The following is a 20,968-nucleotide window of genomic DNA, read 5'->3' on the forward strand; positions in this document are numbered from 1 at the left end:
AATCTGTTCCCACAGACCTTTAATGCAGCGAGTAGCTCGGAGTGAAAATTTTTTAAAACAGTACTTTGATTAAAAGAAAAAAGCATTAGCTGAGAGGGCAGGGAATGAAAAATCAGGGACCACACACCTCTACATCTCAACTCAATAGGCACAAGTGAAGGAGAACAAAAACCAGCAGGAAACCTAGAAGCTTCCCCAGAGGACAACAGTACAGCTAAATGTGGCAAACCAGCAAGTTTTGCAATGGAACAGCACTATCCTACTCATCGGGGTTGAAGAAATGCTAGTGAAACCCAGCCAAGCACAAGCCAAATACTAATGAGAGGCAAATGCACTTCATAAATTTTCATCAATTGGCATTGTGATCTAAAACGTAAATGGAATCGATTCAATTGATTTTATTCTTTAAAATTAATTAAATTGAAACCTTTTATGAGACAAGAAGTGTCAACAAGAAAACTGCAGTTGGAGGCAGGAATTCCAGGAAGAAAAGAGAGAGAGCTATATAGCAACACTCTTACAAATAAACTTACAAATAAACTTGATTTTCCTGGCATTTAAGTACGCAGGAACTTTTAAACACTGGAAATGCGACTAGATGCAAATACTGTTAATTCAAAAGCTGTTTTAAGAGCTCTCCTAAAGCCACCATATGCCACAGACAGCACCAGTACTGAAGAAAGGACCTCTACAATTGCTTTATTGTTACAGCAGTTTTGGGCTAGGTACAGACATTTAAAGCGGACAAAGAGGAAAGCTGTTCTACTTACCAATTCCAAAATGTAGGAATCAATCCAGCGCAATTCAAGAGATACCATTAAATATTCAACATAAGGAATTATCATGGAGCTCAAACCTTTCTGTGAATGTTCTTCTGACTAGATGATCCAGTGGCCCACACACACATTCAGACAGGCCAATAAACTTGGTGAAATAAGGAAAAAAGACCCGAAGTTAGGAGCCAAAAGAAACATGGAGGAAAAGTACAAGCCAAACCACTCCACATACACAGCTGAGAGGTTTATTATTATTATTATTATTATTAACAGCGAGTAATATAGAAACTCTTGTAATATATATTGAACCATTCAGCTACATATGCACATTTCACACTGGAAGCAAAGACCTAAGAAGCATTGGCCACGATGATCACTTGTATCTGCTACTTGCAAATTAAAAGCAGACCTTTCCTTTTTTTTTTTTTTCTCACTCTCTCTCTCTCTAAACATCAGCATGTCATATTGGACATTACTTTTTGTATGTATGATGCTAGTCTCACTCACCATGGTGCTGTTGTAACGTGGGCACAATGTATTTATTACGCCTTTACATAAAAGCGGCCTTCAAACTTACAATTACCCACTCTAAAGTAATGCAGCACATCTGGCAAACTGCATACCTTTCCACAAATCACTGCGATCTAGATGACCAAGAAGGTCACAGAATGTAACAGAACAGTAGTAAGCAATTATTAAGCAAATCTGAGGGGGGAATAGGATACCTAATGTCTGTCACAATGAGGAGAAGGCTTAGGTTTAGACAGAGGATGGAGAATTATAAATACACACTTACCCTCCTCGGACCCTTCACTGAGCCAATATACCTTGCTAATCCAAAAGAAAATAATTCAGTGTTTTGTTCTTTGCTGGGCTGGCAAATTAAATCCACTCTCAGTGTGCTGGCAAACCTAAGGCCAGGGTGAGCTAAGCCCAGTCAGTGTTTCTTGCAGGTGCTGGCAGGCCAGCAGATTGACTCAAGCCATCTCACATAACTCTACCTAAAACACCTGGAGGGCATCAACTACAAAAAGGTACAAATGCCATCAGATAAATTAGTAAGTGTGTTTTAGTCCAAACCACACATTAACAATCCAGTTACACAGATACTGCGTGGTCAGATGAAAATTTTAAGTTCTTTGCACACTCACGCAGTAGCTGGACGAAGGCCAAGATGGGGCTCAGCTTAATGTCAATGCGGTTCTCGGTGTTCAAAACTGTGCCTGAACAGGTGCATTTTATAGCATGTGAAAGGCTCAGGCCAAATAATGTTTCCACGTATTTTTCTTTGGCAGGAAGAAAAACCAATTAAACTGACTTAGCAGTACTCTAATGGGACCTAGGAGTAGAAGCAACACCTTTTTGTCTTGGTGGGGAGAACAAAAGGTTACAACAAATTATGAAATACTGAAGAAATAAAAGAAGAAATAAGTCAGTGTTTGAAACACGAGCAGAACTCCCGTTGGAACATTCGCTAATCTAATCTGTTAATTACTCTGCATTTCTGTGAGACAAGGAGGTTGAACACTTGATGCAAAAAGCTCCTGAAGCCTGAAGGCTCCTGTTGCTGGGGGAGCATCTCGCCAGGTGTGGAGGCCTTTCCCACTTCTGTCCACTTCTGTTTTGTTTAAGCACGCTTTCAAAGCACACAACAGAAGGAAGCACACTGTTCCTTATTCGCCTTTTAAAGGTGGGGAAAGCAGGCCCAGGGGGGTGGCATGACTGGCCTTAAAGGCTACTGAGCAGAGCAGCGGCAAGGCCGGAGCTGCAGCCCAGGCCTCTCAGAAGCCGGCCCACCGTCTCCCAGATCAGGCGGTAACGAGACGTCTGAAAGAAATTAATGTAGTCAATATAATACCAGATGAGACAACTCAAACTGTCTCAAAGACTTATAAACTGTTAGTAAGAACTAAGAAGGCACCAGAGGACTAGAAAAGAACAAATTTGAAACAGACCTGCCAAGGCATAATGAATGTGGAGCAGCAAAGAAAAAAAGGGACGATCCAGGCAGCCTACCAGCAAGGGCTCGTAGGGCTCAGCTTTCTGTAAAATTTTTGGAAAGCCTCAGCTGCAGAGAGGATTATATGGAAATACTCCTGTAAAGTATTCTTCCTCAGTTCTAAGCACCTTCATCTTGCAGAAAAAACACAGAATTTGACACCAAAAAAAATCATAATAAGTCAGTTATGAGGAAAGACAGGATGATATGCACAGGTTGAACGTGGAGGGCTCTGTGAGAGAAGCTGACGATGCCACTGCTCCCGAAGGTCTGTCCAGCCCTGCACCAGACATTAATGCCTCCACAGCAGAGGTAGCAGGACGTGTCTGATCCTCAGCTGCTCCTCTGCAGAGGCCAATTCATTAACCACTTTTCATATGATGCACTGATTCTTCCTATTTCCGTTTCCCTCCCTTGGACAACAAAGTAGGCAAAAATGTATGACAAAACACACGTAATGGATCTGTACTGTCTTCAGTAAGGAAAAATTCTATACCCTCAGGAAAAATTGCCAAAAAAGCCACATTTTCATTAATGTACCAGAATGACCATAAATATCAAATAGGAAAGCAAGTTTCTTGGATCCATATTTTAAAAGGGATAATAATAAAATAACAAGCAAAGTGGAACAGGAAGACAGAAATTGAATTTAGTCTGAAATGATGAGGAACGGATGCAGGGCCAATATGTCTCAGGTTTTTGTATTTTCTGAAACGTTATCCCAATTAATTTTCACAATTCCATGGCAGACAAACTAAGCAAATATAGTGACAGTTCATCTGCACCAGGTGTACCACTGACGTAAGGTGACCCCTGAGTCAAAAACTGTGGATTGAAATCTGGCTGAACAGCTGGGCCCAGAGGGTAGCGGTCAGCAGCCCAAAGTTTTGTTGGAGGCTAGTAATGAGCTGTGTATCCCAAGGGTCAAAACTGGGTCCAATCCTGTTGAATATCTTCACTAAGGACCTGGACGATGGGGTAGAATGCACCCTCAGTAAACTTGCAGATGCCACAAAACTGGGGTGAGTGGCTGGCTCACCAGAGGGCCATGCAGCCATCCAGAGGGACCTCGACAGGCTGGAGAGGTGGGCCGACAAGAATCTCATCCAGTTCAACAAGCAGAATGACAGAGTCCTGCACCTGGGGAAGAACAACTCCAGGCCCCAGCACGTGATGGGGACCACCCTGTACTCAACATTCATGAGGCCATACCCATAGTACTGTGTCCAGTTCTGGGCACCGCCCAGTGCAAAAGAGACATGGACATACTGGAAAGAGTCCAACAGAGGGCCACAACGATGATGACACAGAGACTTGAGCACCGCCCTTATGAGGAAAGGCTGAGAAACCTTGGGACTTTTTAGCCTAGAGAAGAGGAGGCTCAGGGGGGAATCTCATCCATGTCTGTAAGTCCCTGAAGGGAGGATGCAAAGAGGACAGAAGATCTTTTTGGTGGTGCCCAGTGCCAGGACGAAAGGCAATGGGCACAAACTGGAACACAGGAGGCTCCCTCTGACCATTGGGCAGCACTTCTGTGCTGTGTGAATTATGGAGCCCAGTTGAGGTTGTGGAGTCTCCTCCTTGGAGATCTTCAAAATCTGCCTGGACCTGGTCCTGGGTGACCTGCTCTGGGTGGCCCTGCTGGAGCAGGGTTTGGACCAGATGGCCTCCAGAGGTCCCTTCCAACCTCACTCATTCTGTCATTTTCTAACAGCCACAATGCTAATGGCTGGCCATCAGAGCAATAAATGGCAAATTTTCGAGTCATGCCAACTGAAACAACTGAATCAGCTACGTTCAAGGCAAACAATAATAATCAAAATTTGGTTCTTGAGTGGGAGTCACCGGTCCTCAAGTGGGACATCTGTGTTGGAATGCCTGGACATGACAGATTTATCCTTTTTAAAATACAAAACACGTTTGGTAGGAAGGAGAAGTCTGCAACAGAGAAGAGAGGATTTTTTCAAAAGCCTTAAAGTCACCATCATATTATGAGTCTTTGGCAGTTTCTCATGGGAGAATATCAAAAGATTTCTTGGAAAATCTTATCTTTAAAGTCCAATTTTCTTAAGGAACTACTGAAAACTACAAACAGCTGCCTCATTAAAAAAATGTTCATGCTTCACATTATTCTGCACAGAACATCATACACACCTGAAATTACACAAAGACCCTGACAAAGAAAAATATACGTTAGAAATCTGACTTAAATCCAGAAAATTTTCATTAGGCTAATGGACCAGCATTTTTGTGGAAGCAAAGAAATGTGATACCAAAAGCTTGTAATAGAAAAGTAGTTCAAGCTTGAAGGGCAGTAGTACAGGCACAGGTGCAGGGTAAGTTTAGTTTCTCAGCTTCTAAAGGAAATGTTGTAAACAGAAGGTGGTTTCTGGATTCCTGTTCTGACTGCTGTCTGCTCCTGCTCACATCCACAATGCTCAGATAGAGAAAGAAATATTATTAAAAAGCTGGTTCTCCTGTTCCATTGGACTATTTTCTGGGATTTAAAAGAAAAAGAAAAACAAAAAAACAAGAAACAAAAACATTCTAAATGATGATTGTTTCATGAAGTCAGAAGCAGGGACCTTCTAGATGATGTATGGTACAGAAGATCAGCACTACAGGCTCATGTTTAGTCCCCTGTACAGGCAGCGAAGAACAGGATGACAGGATGGTGAGTGAGCACCTAAACCGGGTTTAGTTTTTAAACATGGATTTATTAATTTTTTTATTATTCCTGCCCCTAAAGACACAGAAAAATCAACCTCTTAATACCTGCCTGTCCAAGAAACCACCATGGCTGTCTACTTTTTGCAGGCCTCAGAACTGGATATTCTAGCATTCTGCAGACTTACTATGATTTGCAGCAATAAGGAAAGCCCTCAAATAAGGCAGAGTATCTATAAGAGAATAAAATTCATCACTTGTCATGAAAATAACGACAGCCCACAAAGTTACCCCTATTGGTCAGACTCTGAAATCTCTAAATCTCACTGTTTTGCTTGATCATACCAAATTAGCTAGAATATGAAACCAATGTCAAATTCCCAGACCCTAACACAATGGCATAGAGCTGCTGGTAGGCCATTAGCTACTGTGTTACTAGTCCCAGAATTTGGCATTGCTTTTGTATTCTAGCTAACTTGGTGTTACCAAGTAAGTGGACTGGATAGCACTAGAAATCAGAGCACTTAGTCTGTCCATCTACATGACTACACCATAGAAACTGGGTCAAGGAACACAGAAACTTTACAAAAGGGATAAATGGCTTTACAAAGGCTCAAACCACTCAGCACACCAGTAATGTACCCTGAAAACCAGAATAATGAATGTATATGTATGCACAGGACAACACGCAGCATTAAAAACACCTCTTGCAAGCCTGTCTGTACTCTGTGCATTCAGAGTACCCACGTTCATTACTACTCCTACCTCTAGAGCCATTCAGCTTCCCGCTCGAGCTCATTTATCTTCATTACATTCAGGTCCTCAAGCTGTTTGCAATTCTGTGGCGCTAGCAGCTGTCCCAGATTCCAGATCTTCTGCCAGATGTCAGCAAAGAGCAGTCCCATCCTGCACAAATCTGATGCACGCTATCTTTTTCCTCAACTACACACCTGTCTGTAGATCTATCAACAAGTGCAGTAATACATTTCTGTATGCTTTTGCAATTGTCTCTGAAAAATCTCATCCCTTAAGCATAAATACAGATTGCTCTGTGATTCAAGCCAGTCTAGTCTGCAAATTGTATTTAAAGGAAAAAAAAAAAAAGCTTGAATTATTTTTGATGACTGTCAACAACATTAACAAGGCAGTAAATATACTGACTCGCTGTGCTCCACTTTCCAGGCAACCTTGCATTAGAAAGTTCTTGCAGGCAAGGAACGTGTTTTTTTTTCCCCTGCATCTCACACAAGCAAAGCCATATATACATATGCATACATATATGTATGTGAGCAATTACCTTAAGTGAAGCTCATCCTCCTAAAGGAACTCCTCAGAAAACTCTTCATGCAAGTTACTCTTGGGACTAGCTGCGACCATTCCCTAAGCACTAGGGACGTGCTTCCACTATTTATTCTTCACCATGTACCCTTGTACCACTGATCGATACTATTTACTTCAGTCAGGAAAGCTAATATCACATTCAAACCAAGACAGACAATTCTGAAGTTTTTCTTCAGCTTTTACATCACCAATTCCAAGGCACTGTACAAACAGGTAATTCCGGCTATTCCTGGAAGGCAAATTAGCATCTCATCTGCTAAGCAATGGGAATGATCAGCTCCAACTGATAGTTAGTGACTCTCCCCCAACAACTGTGCTTTCCCTTTGAAACGAGTGACTGAGTCGAAGCAAAATGGGGAGCTCCAGTCAAGCTCCTGGAGCCATGAATCCCTTAACAGCCCAGCGGCAGGTATTGCTACACAAACACTCGGTTTACTATTAGACAGGGTAAAATTTGAATGAAATATTGCCTTCTTGCTTTGCATTTATCGTATGATTGCTTACATACCACGTAAGTGGTTTATGACTTACTTGTATGTGAAGTTCAACACTATTTTTCTCTGAAAATACTTTCCTGACACTTTACTGTCCCAAACAGACTACATCTTTTCTGCTTTACCCTACGGGGGGATGATATCTCTTCTTTACTATGAAATTCACAAGCTGCTTTCGGAGATGTTTTAAACAATAGTTTGAATATTGCCCAAACCCTTCCTGCTTACATTTCAATTGCCTGCATAAGAAATGATGCTTAGGAGGAATTTGCAAGCTACTGGTATCGTCTACGTATATTTGATTTCATTGACACCCCTTCTATTTTGCATAACTATTTGTGCCAATTCTGCCAATAAAACTTAGGAAAAAGTAAAACTTCAATATGCTTTAACAAGTGACAAAATGCAATTTTAAAAAATCCATTAAAAAATAGGAGTATAGACTGCGTGAAATGCATGTAGAAGTCAGCCGGCTAGTTCTTTCCTGATAACATAATGTGTTGTAGAAGTGACAAAGTACACGTTACCACTTCATGAAGACCTAAACCATTTTAAAGTTGAGGTACAGAAGCATTGCCACGTGGGTAGAAAGCTATGGTAAAAAAGCTCGTTATGGACAGAGAGACTGTGGAAGCTTTACTGCCACATGGCACATGCTAGGAACATACAAAAGAGAGCTTAAGAAAACCTCTCTTTATTTTGTGTTCCCAGCTAGAGGAGTTTCTTGATCAACGGGGGGTCACCACCAGAGCCCACGGTTTGTCAGCTGAAAATACAAGCGAAGTGGGTAAGAACTTAAAGCAGTCTGGTGGTTCAACAGTAACACAAATCCCTCCTGAAACCATTAAAAGCATTTTCCAAAACCCTTTCATGCCATCGCTCCGCATAAATAAAGCTGTTGCACCAGCTGGAGTGCTCTGGGCTCACTCACCCATACAACACCTCGTGTGAAAGCCAAGCCGAATGTGCTTATAGTAGAGGAAAGTAATCTGATTTCCTTCCAGATTTAACAGAATTCTGAAAGGGATCCAGCAACTCATACCCAGCCTCGAGTATAACGCAAATGTTTTTCCACGAAATAAAAACATGTCAAAAGAATAAATAACACACTACGGTAACACTACTGTTCAGCAGGTGGGGGAAAATCTCATACAGTGCTGTTTTTGAGAAATAGGCAGCTTGGGGGGAATATTATTTCTCTGAACCAAGTACAAATAGACAGTAGAGGTATTCTCAGTGGCTCCTCCAGAGAGCTGTCAGGAACCGAAGCCCAACCTGGGCGTTCGGCAGCCCCTCGGAGGAACTTCTGCCCCTTCCCTGAGCACACGGACAACGAGCCGAAGATGCTGTGGTCAGCACGCAAACACCTCGTTCTTCCTCCTACTGAGAAGGAGACAGGTTACGATTTGTTGTGCTGATGATATACGGCACAAGGACAGAGCAGAAGCTTGGGAGCTCACCACCATGCACAATGCACTACACAGAATCACCCCATGGCCCAGCAGCTCGAAACCGCAGAGGACAACGACGCCCGCGTTCAGCATCATGCATCCGGGGAAGATGCCTATCCAAACATGTTACGCTGAAGCCACAATGGTCTTGACTAGCTTCCTTTTTGCCCAGAGCTTGTGATCAGACTCCCACAAAATTATTATATATACACAGTCTGTCGTCTTCCACCAGGAAAAACATACTTATGGTCTCAATTGTGTGCTCGGTATACAAGCTGCTATAAAAACAGGAAAAAAAAATCCTGCAGGTTTTAAATATTTAAACATTTGTTCTTGAAAGAGCCTTTTTGTGTTTGTAGAACTGCTCAATATAATAGAATATAGAATGATTTTATTTTTTTAATAATTCTTTTACCAGAAGCCTTCATTATGCTTGACCAACAAAACACCACACATGGTAATGACACAGCTCCCAGTAAGAAATGCTCGTACCATCAGGAAAAATAAATTGCTTTATGTACTGCTGCTTCGAAAACAACTTAATAGACTCATTGGCATCCTGGTGGACATATAATGAACGGGCCAGGAGGCATGATTGTATAGTATCTAAATTGAAATATCCTATAGTGTTCAAAAATGATGTCTTTATTCTTCCTTCAGAAATAATTGTAAAACGTAAAACCAAACTTTCAAACTTGCTTAGGTTTCTGTCTCAGTTCTCCTTGTTTCTAATAGAATAACCACTAAAAGAGCCAAGGAGAAACTCTACCTGTGCTGAGCAGTGCCGTCTAGACACTGTCTGTCCCTTTTTGTCTGACGACAGCTCTCCTGATCTTTCAAGATACAATACCTCTCTGTCTTTAGATAATTGATAACACTGCATTTACTCCATGAACAGCTATCAGAGATACTGCGAGACAGAGATACAGATATACTGCTGCCACAGGTAAGTCCTCACTTTATATCCAGCTAAAATGTAAGTATTGTATATGCTTCATGGGGACAGACTAGGGTTGTTTTTCATAAAAGACAGACCAAAAATGCCATTAGGTGATGTTATGTCTGCAAAATAAACTCCTTTCCCCACCCTAACTTACTTCACAATGAAAGCTGGCTTAAGTCACTCCAAAGCACAGCACTGTTATTGCAGATTTTAGGATCTGGAAGAGAAGGGTGCACCTGTTCAACCACACCATCATACCTTTATCAGCAAACCTGTTTCAGTGCAGATCACATCCCTGTGGATTCTGTTACATTTCAAAACTAATTACTTGCTTGGAAGTGTGAAGAGGCATTATCTGTAGCATCTGTACTTTTTACCACTGAAGGGGCTAGTGGAAAGCATCGATTCTCTTGTTCTGTTCTCTTCCTTGCAGCATTTGCAAGCAGAGAAAGCAGAAATACTGCCAGAGCTGCCCATCGGTCTGCACCATCCTCCTTAAAACACTGTCAGAAGTAGCAGCCGAAAACAGTCTTTGCAATCTGAATATAACGGAGAGGCTTAAGATTCAGATTCTTTTTTTTTTTTCAATTAAGATATTACGACATAGAAGTTGCCAGAGAAAGACCAAGCAGAAAGACGGACGTTGCAAATAACACAGGTCTTCCAAGCGAATGCTGCCTGACAGATTTTGACGGATCCTCCCCCTAAGTAAAAGCCTTCCAACACCACCAAGGTGCAGCTACCAGCAAGCAGCACTGCGGGTCACATTGGTGCACTACGTGGGCAGGAAGACTGGGTATTGGATTGCTCTTCCCTGTGAGAATATTACGTACGCATGTTCCTTTCTTGGCTCTTGCCTCTCGAGTAACTTTAGATTATGCTGAACATGGAAAGAAGCTTTTATGCCCGCATCCGATAGTAGCATAGAGCATATCCATGGCAGACAAAGACCTCTGAAGTGTGAATAACTAATATCTCCCATGAGCCTTTCCTTGCTGAGTATGCTTGAACTTCGCACGCTTCCCCGGTGACAACCAGACCATGCCCATCTCCACCGGTGAAGAGAGGAGCCTGTCACATCTTTGGATTTTCGTGATTGCCCCAACTGGTGCAGGTGCAGGCTCCGTGGGGAAACCCGGTCACTCATCGTCTCCTCCCCACACCAGATCCGAGGGGGCAAAGGAGCTGACTGGGATGAGAGCCTGAAAAAAACCATGCTCCTGGGAGAAAGGTCTAAGGCCATTTGCTTCCAGAGGTGGGAACTGAGGTGAACTCTCCTGTGTCCTCCTGGCGCAGCGGGAAGCCATGGGGGAGCACAGCCACCTACCGTGGAAGCGAGTCTCCTTGCTCAAACGAGAGACAGAAATCCTGCATGAGGACATAACGTTTACAACTGTAATGGGAGCCTTCATTTTTAAACAGTGGGGATTTTCATTTTTTCTTTAAGTAAGAGAAAATTGCATGCCTTAAAGGAAGAGTTAAGAATTGGGAATTGTTTGGTTTGAAGCATGCAATCAGACTGTAAGTCCCTGTTCTTGCACGTCTACGCTGCACAGATTTCCCCTCCCTGACCCTGCCAAAGACCACTCTGCCTCATTCACAGTACAGGATAGCACCATCAATTAAGGGGAAGGCAATCAGTATTCATTCTTCCCTCCCTGCTCCATCATTAAGGCTTATTAACTACTCACACTCTGCTGTTAAGACAGAATTTAACAAGCGAGTTTCTGCACTTTCTGTATAGCAGGCTGTTTTACTCTCAGTAAGTACTTAACTTTAACTTCATGATACCCTTGTGAGATGGGAAGGAATGATATTAGCCATACCTCATATATGGGGAATTACAGACAGAAAACCCAGGTCCTCCAGATACGGAGATACTGACCCAGAGGGAGTCTGAAGTCTAAATCTGTTTATTGATCTAGGTCAGACAGACTGAAATCCAAAGTAAATCCACCAATTCTGTATTCCCAGACCGAGACTCTGAGGCTGAAATCATTCTTCGAGTATTTCACATTCTGCAGCTTTCCTTAGATATTATTACAGATCCTTTTACTACAGGCTGCATTCAGGAGCATGAGGCTTTCTGAAAATTAGCTCACAAATCTCAGGTTTTATCAAGAGTTTAATCATTTTCTGGGTGTTTAATTTACTTCCTAACAACACAGGGACCTCTGTCAATAATTGAATCCAGTTCTGTAGAAGCTTTAGCCACGCTCCTCTTCCAAACTGCAAAAGGTGAAGAATTAGACTTTTCTCACAGACAATGCAATACACACAACAGGGCATTGCTATAGGAGAACTATCAAACCCAAAAACCAAGATGGAGATCAAGAGAGGGGGAAAAACGCAACTAAAGAATTAAAGATGGTGTCAGGAATCACAAAAAGGGAGAATTAGAGCTTTTAACTACGGCCTTTTGCTTTGCAATATTAATCGTGATCTTTAAACAGTATCTAATCTATATTTGAAGTATTAAGATGCCTTGACTTCTTGAGTGAACATTACCGAAAGCAAATGACGTGACTGACACTACCTTGAGAGTCCAGAAAACAGTATCCTCAATTTTCATACCTCCTGAATATGCATACTCTGATTTCTACATGGGCTACAAGTAAACAATCTACCTTTAAATAGCAGCTCATTACCCAGACAAAACAAACAGCACACAACTTGATGCTTTTGGCACTGCCTTCGCCTCAACCTCTCTACTCTTGTAGATGCCCACAGCAACCTGACCCCAATTTCCCCGTGGCACACACCAGTGCGCAGGGAGTGGTGTCTGGCAGCAAGGAAGTGGCTGGAAGGGCTGGAGGGAACACAAGTGGATGTAAAATACTAGTGTTTTAAACACAAGTGTTGAATAGATAGGAGTGGAAAGAGGTGATCATCTACTGTGCAAGCAGGTTGCTTTATTTAATGCAAACTCATGCATACAGTATTTCCAGGTGTTTAAATCATTACAGCAGAAGAAGGGAGGTCCACTTAAAAAAATGTGAAAACGCCAAACAGGTGTGGCAACTTTTCCTCTCTAGCATCAGACAGGATGAGAATGTCAAAGGGTCACTAACATGGCCTGGCTCTGTAACTTGGGCTGGCCTGTGCTGGGCTGGGGAGCTCTGTGTGTGATGGAAATCTCCACATGCATCCTTTGAAATGATGGCAAACTCCTCTCTGCTCCAAGGAGAGAGGTGCAATTCTGCAGAATAACATGAAGAACAACAACACGGCCACCCTGAGCCTCCAGCCCCAAACCCTCTGCCTTTGTGCTGTGAGGAAGAGGCCAGGGCAGGTCCCTGCCTTTGTGGGGCTGCTTTCCTCCTGCTCTCCAGCTGCCCAGGTCAGGCCCATAAATACTGCAGAATACCACAGAGAGGTACAGGAAAGCACAGACACACCTTGCAGCTACTGACCACAATGCAGCAGGCAGGGAACAGAAAGACCTCACAGCAAAACATCAAATATTCAGCTACCAGGCTGTTGCTGACCCTCTACCCTCTGCTACATACAGGCACTCTCCTGGAAGAGTTTTAACATCCTCTGAATAGTAAGTTGTCTTTGACACCTTTATACTGCCCAGTACTGGAGAAGAACCAGTATCCACAGTCCTATCTCACCTGAACCACCTTCTTACACGCACAAGTTTTGTCCAATAGAGTATATGGGAAAAGAAGTCACAGCCCTGATCAGTTCAGAAACATGGGAAAATTCAAAAGTATTTGCAATCTATACATAATAGGCCAAAAGGAGAAGGAAATAGCAATGCTCTGCAGCCATTCACTAACATACTCACACCCGGACATCACATTAGCCCTAAACGGAGACGTTTAGACCCCACAGAGAAAGGTTAGGGCACCCTGACCACAAAAGCAGCAGCAGAAAGAATAAAAAAGCCCAGCACCAGTGGCAACACAAGCAAATCAATAAACTTACCGCAGCTCCTCTTGGGCGAAGTCAAAGCCTTGCTCAGGAAAAAGCAAAAACCGACACCTCGTTTGCCATACAATCTGCTGAGAGACCACACAGGATCCCCCCACTCTGTAATTCAACCCGCAACGCTTTCCCCCCTGCCTCAAAACCAGTCACTGAAAGACACAAGTTGATAAGCCTGCTGTGGGGCTATTTACTTGCTTCCCACCGTAAGAAGGCATGCAGCGAACCTCAGGAATTGCACGCTGCAGACAGGCCCTGTAACACGGTATGTCCCCTCCTAGCTCTTGGCCCATGAGTTCAACAGGAAGCAATGCAGGAAATCCACGGCATCGGTGTGATTCCAGTCCATGCCCTTCCTGTCTGGGGAGAGAGATCTAAAAGCTTCTGGGCCTCCTGCTAACAGAAACAGTCAACACCTCTGTGGAAGAGGGGAAAAAAATATAATAATCAGCTCCCCAACCCAAAGATAAAAATAGTCCAGTCGGCACACCTCAGAAGAGACCACGCTACGTGCCAACCTGCGTTCTGCCTTCATTTTTCCACCACCACCAAACAACAGCCAGACCAAACGCTGGTGGAGGCGGTAGTTTAGAGCTGGTTCTGCCATAGTTACCACCCTGGTCCTTCAGCTGGTGGCAGGACCCCAGCTGCAGGACAGCCACCATGCACCACAGCGGCCACCCGGCCGGAGCCAAGCAGGCCACAGCACCGGCACGGAAGGCACACCCTCGCCTACTCTGCGCCTTTCCCCTGCCGGCATGGCACAAATCCAAGCTGATCCATTTCGAGGGCTTCCCCAGGACAGTCCCTGAACAGCCTGGACCCTGGTGCCATCTTGCAGAGAGCTATAAAGCCAGCCAGAGCCCCCACTGCCCGGTGCCAGAGGCAGCCGCAGTAGGCAAGGGCCTTGGCGCGTGATGGCGGTGGCCGCTCCCCACTACAGCGGGTACCACAGCGAGCTCTCCTCGTTCAAACGCGACATCAGACAAATTTGCTTGACCTGCGAGTCAGTGAATCCGTAACAAAAATACACAAACAAAAAAGGAAATTCCAATTAGTGAGAGAGCTGGGGGAGGGAGAGGAGGGAAGAGAATATTCTTTCCTGTATCTATTTTTAGGCTATGTGAGGCTGCCTGAAACCATGGCAATGAACCTGCTATAAATCCCCTCAGCAGCTCCATGTTTTGTTCCTTATAGACAAGGATAAATGAGCGCGTACTACGGATTAAATAGTCTAAATCAGGAGCAAACAAACTAGCTGGGAACACATTCGTCAGTTATGGAAAGTGCCGGTTGAGTGGGGTAGGAGTAGCTGATCAAAGAGACCAAGTGCTCAGTATAAAACCTAGGAAGAAATCCTGTGCTGCCCTAACAAACACCACTAGGGGTGACCGGCCTCTGGAGCACAACCTCCCCATCACCACCATCCACTTCTGGGTGTATTTTGGCACCAGTGGTTGCACCCTCAGCACCCAGATTTGTTCTGAGGAAGTTTTTATACCTGCTGTACTGCTGCAGGCAATAGAATTGCCATCAAAAAAAAAAAGATGCCAGAATCCACAGCTTCTTCATGGACAGCAGGGGGACACTCCCTCAGTGCCCCCAAGACTATGAGTAAAAAGTTGGGTTTGTATCCTGATTGGTTCAAAAGAGGAAAATGCCAGCTCCACATCAACCCCACCCCATGACTTAAGTAAGGATCATCCCCTGCTATTCAAAGTTGTGTGAAGAATGAGAGCAACCATCTGGTAGAACTGTGGCTCAAAGATGTCTGATCCACCTATATGTAATTTTTCTAATGCTTCTTATTAAAAAGAAGAGAAAAGAGAGAAAGAAATCAGCCTTTCTATGTATACTCCCTTGGCTTTCCAAAACACAACAAAACAGTGGAAAAAACAGTTCTTTTGCCATTTAAAGTGAGACTAAAATCCATCCACTGAAAATGTAGAATTTCAACATCAACAATTTTAGAGAAAATTGTTGACGTTGAGAATTTTAGAGAAACACTTCAAAGCTAATAACCTCCATTCACACCCTTAACATCAGCAGCTGAAATAACCCATTCCATATTCTGACACGGTTGAAGGTATCACATTTATCCTATTTTTAATCCTTTGCCACATACACCAAATTGGCTGCCAGTCTCTGCTGCTTTAGAGGACTGAAACATCCTGTAAAGCTCAGCTCTACTTTCACAACAGCTTTGCTGGCATGTGGAGGAGGAAGACGGAAAACATACCTATCTCAAGACAGTTAATTAGATACCCACTCTTTAAAGAGTGGCATCCCGAGTATATTTTGATTCTACATGCTGTGAAGTTTTTTTACATTTGGAAATATCAGGAAGAAGGGGGGAGGAACATCTGTAAGTCCATAAAACTGCTACTCAGCAACACTAAAGGCAAAAAAACAACCACACTTAATGGCAAGAACACTAAAAACAGTAGAAAACAAGATTTTATTCCCTGCACTGGCCACAGAGGACCGGTAGCCTCTTTTGCTCAGCCCAGTTGCAGCACGCACATAACCCAAGCAGTATCAGCTTCCCAGCATTGCTAAGCAACACCGCTCCTCATTACCTCGATTGATTCAAGGGAGGGAAGTTGATTCAGAAGCCATTGAAAAAGGGAAAAGCTAGATAAAAACGGTTGCGCAGATCTCACACACACGAGCCAGGATCCTGCATGGGCAGAGCAAAAAGCAATTAGAGGAAAACAGGGAGGGGAGGAGGTACAAACTGAAGCAGAATAAAAAATATCTACACACAAAGAAAGAAGGGGGAAAAAGAAACAGGTAAGAGAGGGAGAAACAGTACTGCTGCATCACGTCAGATATCCTTGGACTAGAACAATGAATCACGTCTTCCTTTCCAGGGTGAAAACAAGAAAAGCAACAGAATTCCCTTAGAGACATGAGCATAAGTCTGATTCACATCCAAAATAGATATGGCACATGATGGAGGATTTTCATTACAAATATTGAAGTTCAATTGCAAGAATGAGGATGAAACTGAATTTCAAACTGCTTCAAAACCAAAATGCACATTAACTCTTCCGAACAATAAATAGATCTCTCCCCTCACTCTGATCCTAATTTGTCTTACATATTTGAATAGTTGCATTAAAATCTTGTTTGTTATGAACATAATCCGAAACAGAAAAGTATGTATTAAAATACTACATAAATCCATTATCTATGTAAAATTGTGGAAAAGCTCATCTATGTAAGTTTATTTTAACTGAAGTTGAGATTTGTGATCAGTGATAAGGACTGGAAGCATCTACATTCCACTTCACCTTCCATGAAAATAATTCAAGCAATAAAAGCTGATACCTATCTATCTATCTATAAATATTGCCAAGGTTTCTGGACCCACTTAAGCCAGCATACATAAGGACTGAGGCAGAAAGGTGCGTCCACATGGTTGCATATTCCTGCTTTCCAGCAGCTCCTTGTTTCAAGCTCCTGTTTCACATCTAGGAAGCACCTGGGGTGGTGAGAAGGGAGAAGGAAGGTCTGCCCAAGCTGGTCGAAGTGATGATGGAGGCAAATTGGCCACCACTGTCATGAAACTCAGGAAAATGCCAGGTACATGCAGGAGCAAGAAGGCTGTACAGGAGCAAGACAATGTCTAAAATACAGCACCTTCAGATTAGGCTTTAGAACCAACAGCAGGCTACCAAATTAGATGCTATTCAACCAGGTATTTTAAAGGAACTTGAACATGCAAACACTGAACTACTGACCATGTTGCCTAGCTTGTCTCTAAGATGCCCTTAATGGGAGAGAGATAAAAAGGTGAGGATGTGCTGCCAAACTCAATAAAAGGACTCCAGGGAATTACAGGCTAATAGCTATGGATTTACACCAATACTAAGAAAATTGACAGAAACTGTGAGAACAGAATTAGCAGGTATGCAAACATATATGATATATTGATGAAGTGCTATCATGGCTGCTATAAAAGAAGCCATACCTCACAAACTTCCCGTGACATATATGGGTAAGTGTGGTATGTATGATATAGTGTGCTTGGATCTCTAACAAACATTTGACAATGTCTCTCACCAGAGGCTTTTAAAGAAATTGAACTGTCATGGGATAAGATGGAAGGCCCTTCTGCAAATCAGCAACTGGTTAGATGAGAAGAAACAGAGCACGAGTAAGTGGCCAGTTTTCACAATGGACTTGGTTTTGCATTTGTGATGCTCAATATATTCATTATTTGCATGGAAAATATAGCAAGCAGCAAGATGATAGTTTGTTGGTGATTACAGAATCAGGAGAATTAACTGTGAAGAGCTGCAGATAGATTCATCATGTATTTATGCACGTACAACACAAAGTAATAGCCATGCAGTGAGTGGAAACCCTGGAGGCACCACAGATTAATTAAGGTGAGGAACGACTCACTCGTAGACCACAAAGCTCAGTGCTGGCTGGGGTGCAAAGGGAGCATCAGGAGCAAGCAGGTCAGGGACACCCAGCACTGCAGGGAACACCACTGAGAGATGGCAGTCATGAAACTATGAACGGTATTACAGAGAAAACAAATAGGAAACCATGTCTCAGGGTACGTGAATTAGGCAGTATAAAATGAAGTTTACCAGGCAACTTGTTTTTAAACAAGAGGAGAAGGAGGTACTTTTCCCCCACTACAATTATTTGCAGAACTCATTGTCACAGCATGTTGTGAAGGCAGAAATTTAAAACAGATTAGTGCATGATTGATGAATTTAGAAAGGAAAGTCTGTCAAGAGCTCTTAAACAAAGGTGCAGACATGACTTTCGTGCTCTAAGTCCTTGAACTGGAGCCTGCCAAAAGCTGGGAGGGATTGCTATCTTTACTAAGACTTTTCCACCCCAGCATTACTATTGGCTGCTGGTAGAGTTAGGATGTGGGGCTAAACCAGATCTCTAGCTGGAATCATCGGGGCAAAATCTTATGTTACAGGTCCAGGAGTCTTCAGCAGATTGCACAGCCCTGGGAAGCCCATTTTTTCATGCCCATCTCCCCAGGTTGTGAGGAATCATCTATAAGCAGCACCTGCTGAAGCCACAAGACAAAGGTTTACGTCCCGTTGGAGAGCTGCACTTGATTGCACGTGTTCCTGTTACATGAACACAGCTAGGCTACACGTTTCCAGACTGGGTTAGGTATTTCACCTACATTGACCAAGAGAATTTACTAACTTCTGTTTCATGTCCTGGCACCAAAAGCCTCATTAGAGCCAAGTTACACAAGATCTCCCGTCCCCTGCTTCAGTTGGCCCAGTTCAATTATGGTGCTGTGCTGGCAAATCTGAAAGCCGTTTGAGAAGCTGCACAGCCTTTGAAAAACAGTAGCTGAAGGGGACAAGGAAGATGAAGGAGGAAGAAGAAAGAGTCCACTCTTCTCCTGCAGGGACTTAGAAGCTGATCAGCAAGGGAAGGCACTACAGACAGCATTAAAGCTTGTTCTGCCTTCGTGTCCCCTATCACTCACGCAGCTCTCCTCTGGAGAATCTCCTAAAATGGATGGCAGGCAAACTATGAACCTGGAAGATGACAACAAAAGGGCCTCTTTATGAGATTTATGAAGCGCTAACAGATTTGTGCTGCCACTCACACAGTGAGATATATGCCCACTTGCACAGCCTTACCACCACATTACAAATACAACTATATTTTGTGCCTAGCAGCTAACCCGACGGACATCTCATCTGTTGTTAAAAACACGCTTTAAGTGCCCTAAAGAAAGTATATGAACTTTGGTTCTCATTCAGAAATACTAAGTGTGCTTCCAGAGAGAAATGAATTTGTACTTCTCAGTATCACCCATTTTTGGCTCAGGAACGTAGAAAATATTAGGAGCTGAGGTGTGCTATTTCTCTTGGGAGAAACTGCAAGAGCTGAAACACATGGAAAATCCTTCCCCTGAAACACACTGGGAATCAATCAAAAAGAAGCCTGCAACTTGAGCCCTCTTTCCAGGTAGCAGCCTGCTCAGCCAGATCTCACCTCTTGCACTCTCTCTGGTTTAAAACACCATTTCTTACGCTTTCCTATTGTGTTCTGCATGCAGGCACACAAGTTCTGCTACAAAAGCGACAAACCGATCTGTTCGAACATTGCGTCGGGCTCAGCTGCTATTTCTGCCACCCTGTAGCTTCTGCAGCGGGTGGTGGTTTTCCTGTTCTGCACAAGTCACTCCAAGACACAGAGCCTGGAGGGGATCACCTTCACCCACCGTCCAAGCTCTCAGCTGTACCATGCTGACCACACAAACCTCTGCAGAAAACCACACTCGGCTCCTACTGGTTCCTATGACCGGCTTACATGGGAGCAGTCGCCCACATTTTCCTCTTCCTGAGCTGAAGATAACAGTAACCCTAACTCTTAACATGACCTGAAATACATCTGAGCAGCCTGTTAAACACCAAAGCTCTGCCACTGACGTGCCTCATGCTGTTGCGTGAAGAGGTCAACACTCCTTGTCAGAGGGCTCAGTTGTCTCAGCTCAGTGATTACCCCACAAATATCAATCCAGGCACCCAGACGACTTTTTCAGTGACTCTCCTCGACTTCAAAACAGCATCTAGTTATAGAGATAACTAGTCAAGTTATATCACCAAAGGGCAACTCTTTCAGAGCACCAACAACACATAACTGCTGCCCTGCCTCTTGTGCTAGCACCGCATTACCACAATGCTCTGCCTCATCGACAAATTTCTGCAAAACCATAAAAGCATCTGGGACTACATCTCTAGTCTAGTTCTTGGTACCTCCTCTATCTCCCTCTACACGTCCCTGAGCTATCGCTAATTCTGAGACCAAGGACATTGAGGCCCTGGAGTGTGTCCAGAGAAGGTCTACGAAGCCAGTGAAGGGCCTGGAGCACAAGTCCTGTGAGGAGCGGCTGAGGGAACTGGGGTTGTTTAGTCTGGAGAAGAGGAGGCTCAGGGGAGACCTCATTGCTCTCTACAACTACCTGAAAGGAAGGTGTGGGGAGCTGGGGGTCGGCCTCTTCTCACAGGTAACTAGTGACAGGACTAGAGGGAATGGCCTCAAGTTGTGCCAGGGGAGGTTCAGGTTGGAAGTGAGGAGACATTTCTTCTCAGAAAGAGCAGTCAGGCATTGGGACGGGTTGCCCAGGGAGGTGGTGGAGTCACCATCCCTGGGGGTGTTCAAGGAGAGGTTGGACGCGGTGCTTGGTGTGGTGGTTTTACCGTGCTAGGCAGCTGAACACCACAACCGCTCTCTCACTCCCCCTCCTTAGATGAGGAGGGGAAGAAGTAAAGGAAAGAACAACTCACGGGTTGAGATAAGGATAATTTAATTAAAGGAAAAAAGAAATAATTATTAAGGAAAGATTATTATTAATT

The 20,968-nt window shown here is 43.6% G+C and overlaps 1 protein-coding gene and 1 long non-coding RNA gene across 6 annotated transcripts in view; both read right to left on the reverse strand.

Annotated features, from left to right (window-relative positions):
- The window catches only part of FARP1 (FERM, ARH/RhoGEF and pleckstrin domain protein 1), a 209,247-nt gene that overhangs the window by 167,994 nt on the left and 20,285 nt on the right, over window positions 1–20,968 (reverse strand). The window lies entirely within an intron of this gene.
- Window positions 10,541–14,563, reverse strand: LOC121060528. The gene is made up of 2 exons (XR_005814844.1): window positions 13,832–14,563; window positions 10,541–13,756 (listed from the first exon to the last, which is right to left on the reverse strand). It is a non-coding gene; the product is annotated as an uncharacterized LOC121060528 (long non-coding RNA).

Source organism: Cygnus olor, chromosome 1, assembly GCF_009769625.2.
Source record: "Cygnus olor isolate bCygOlo1 chromosome 1, bCygOlo1.pri.v2, whole genome shotgun sequence".
Lineage (NCBI taxonomy): Eukaryota > Metazoa > Chordata > Aves > Anseriformes > Anatidae > Cygnus > Cygnus olor.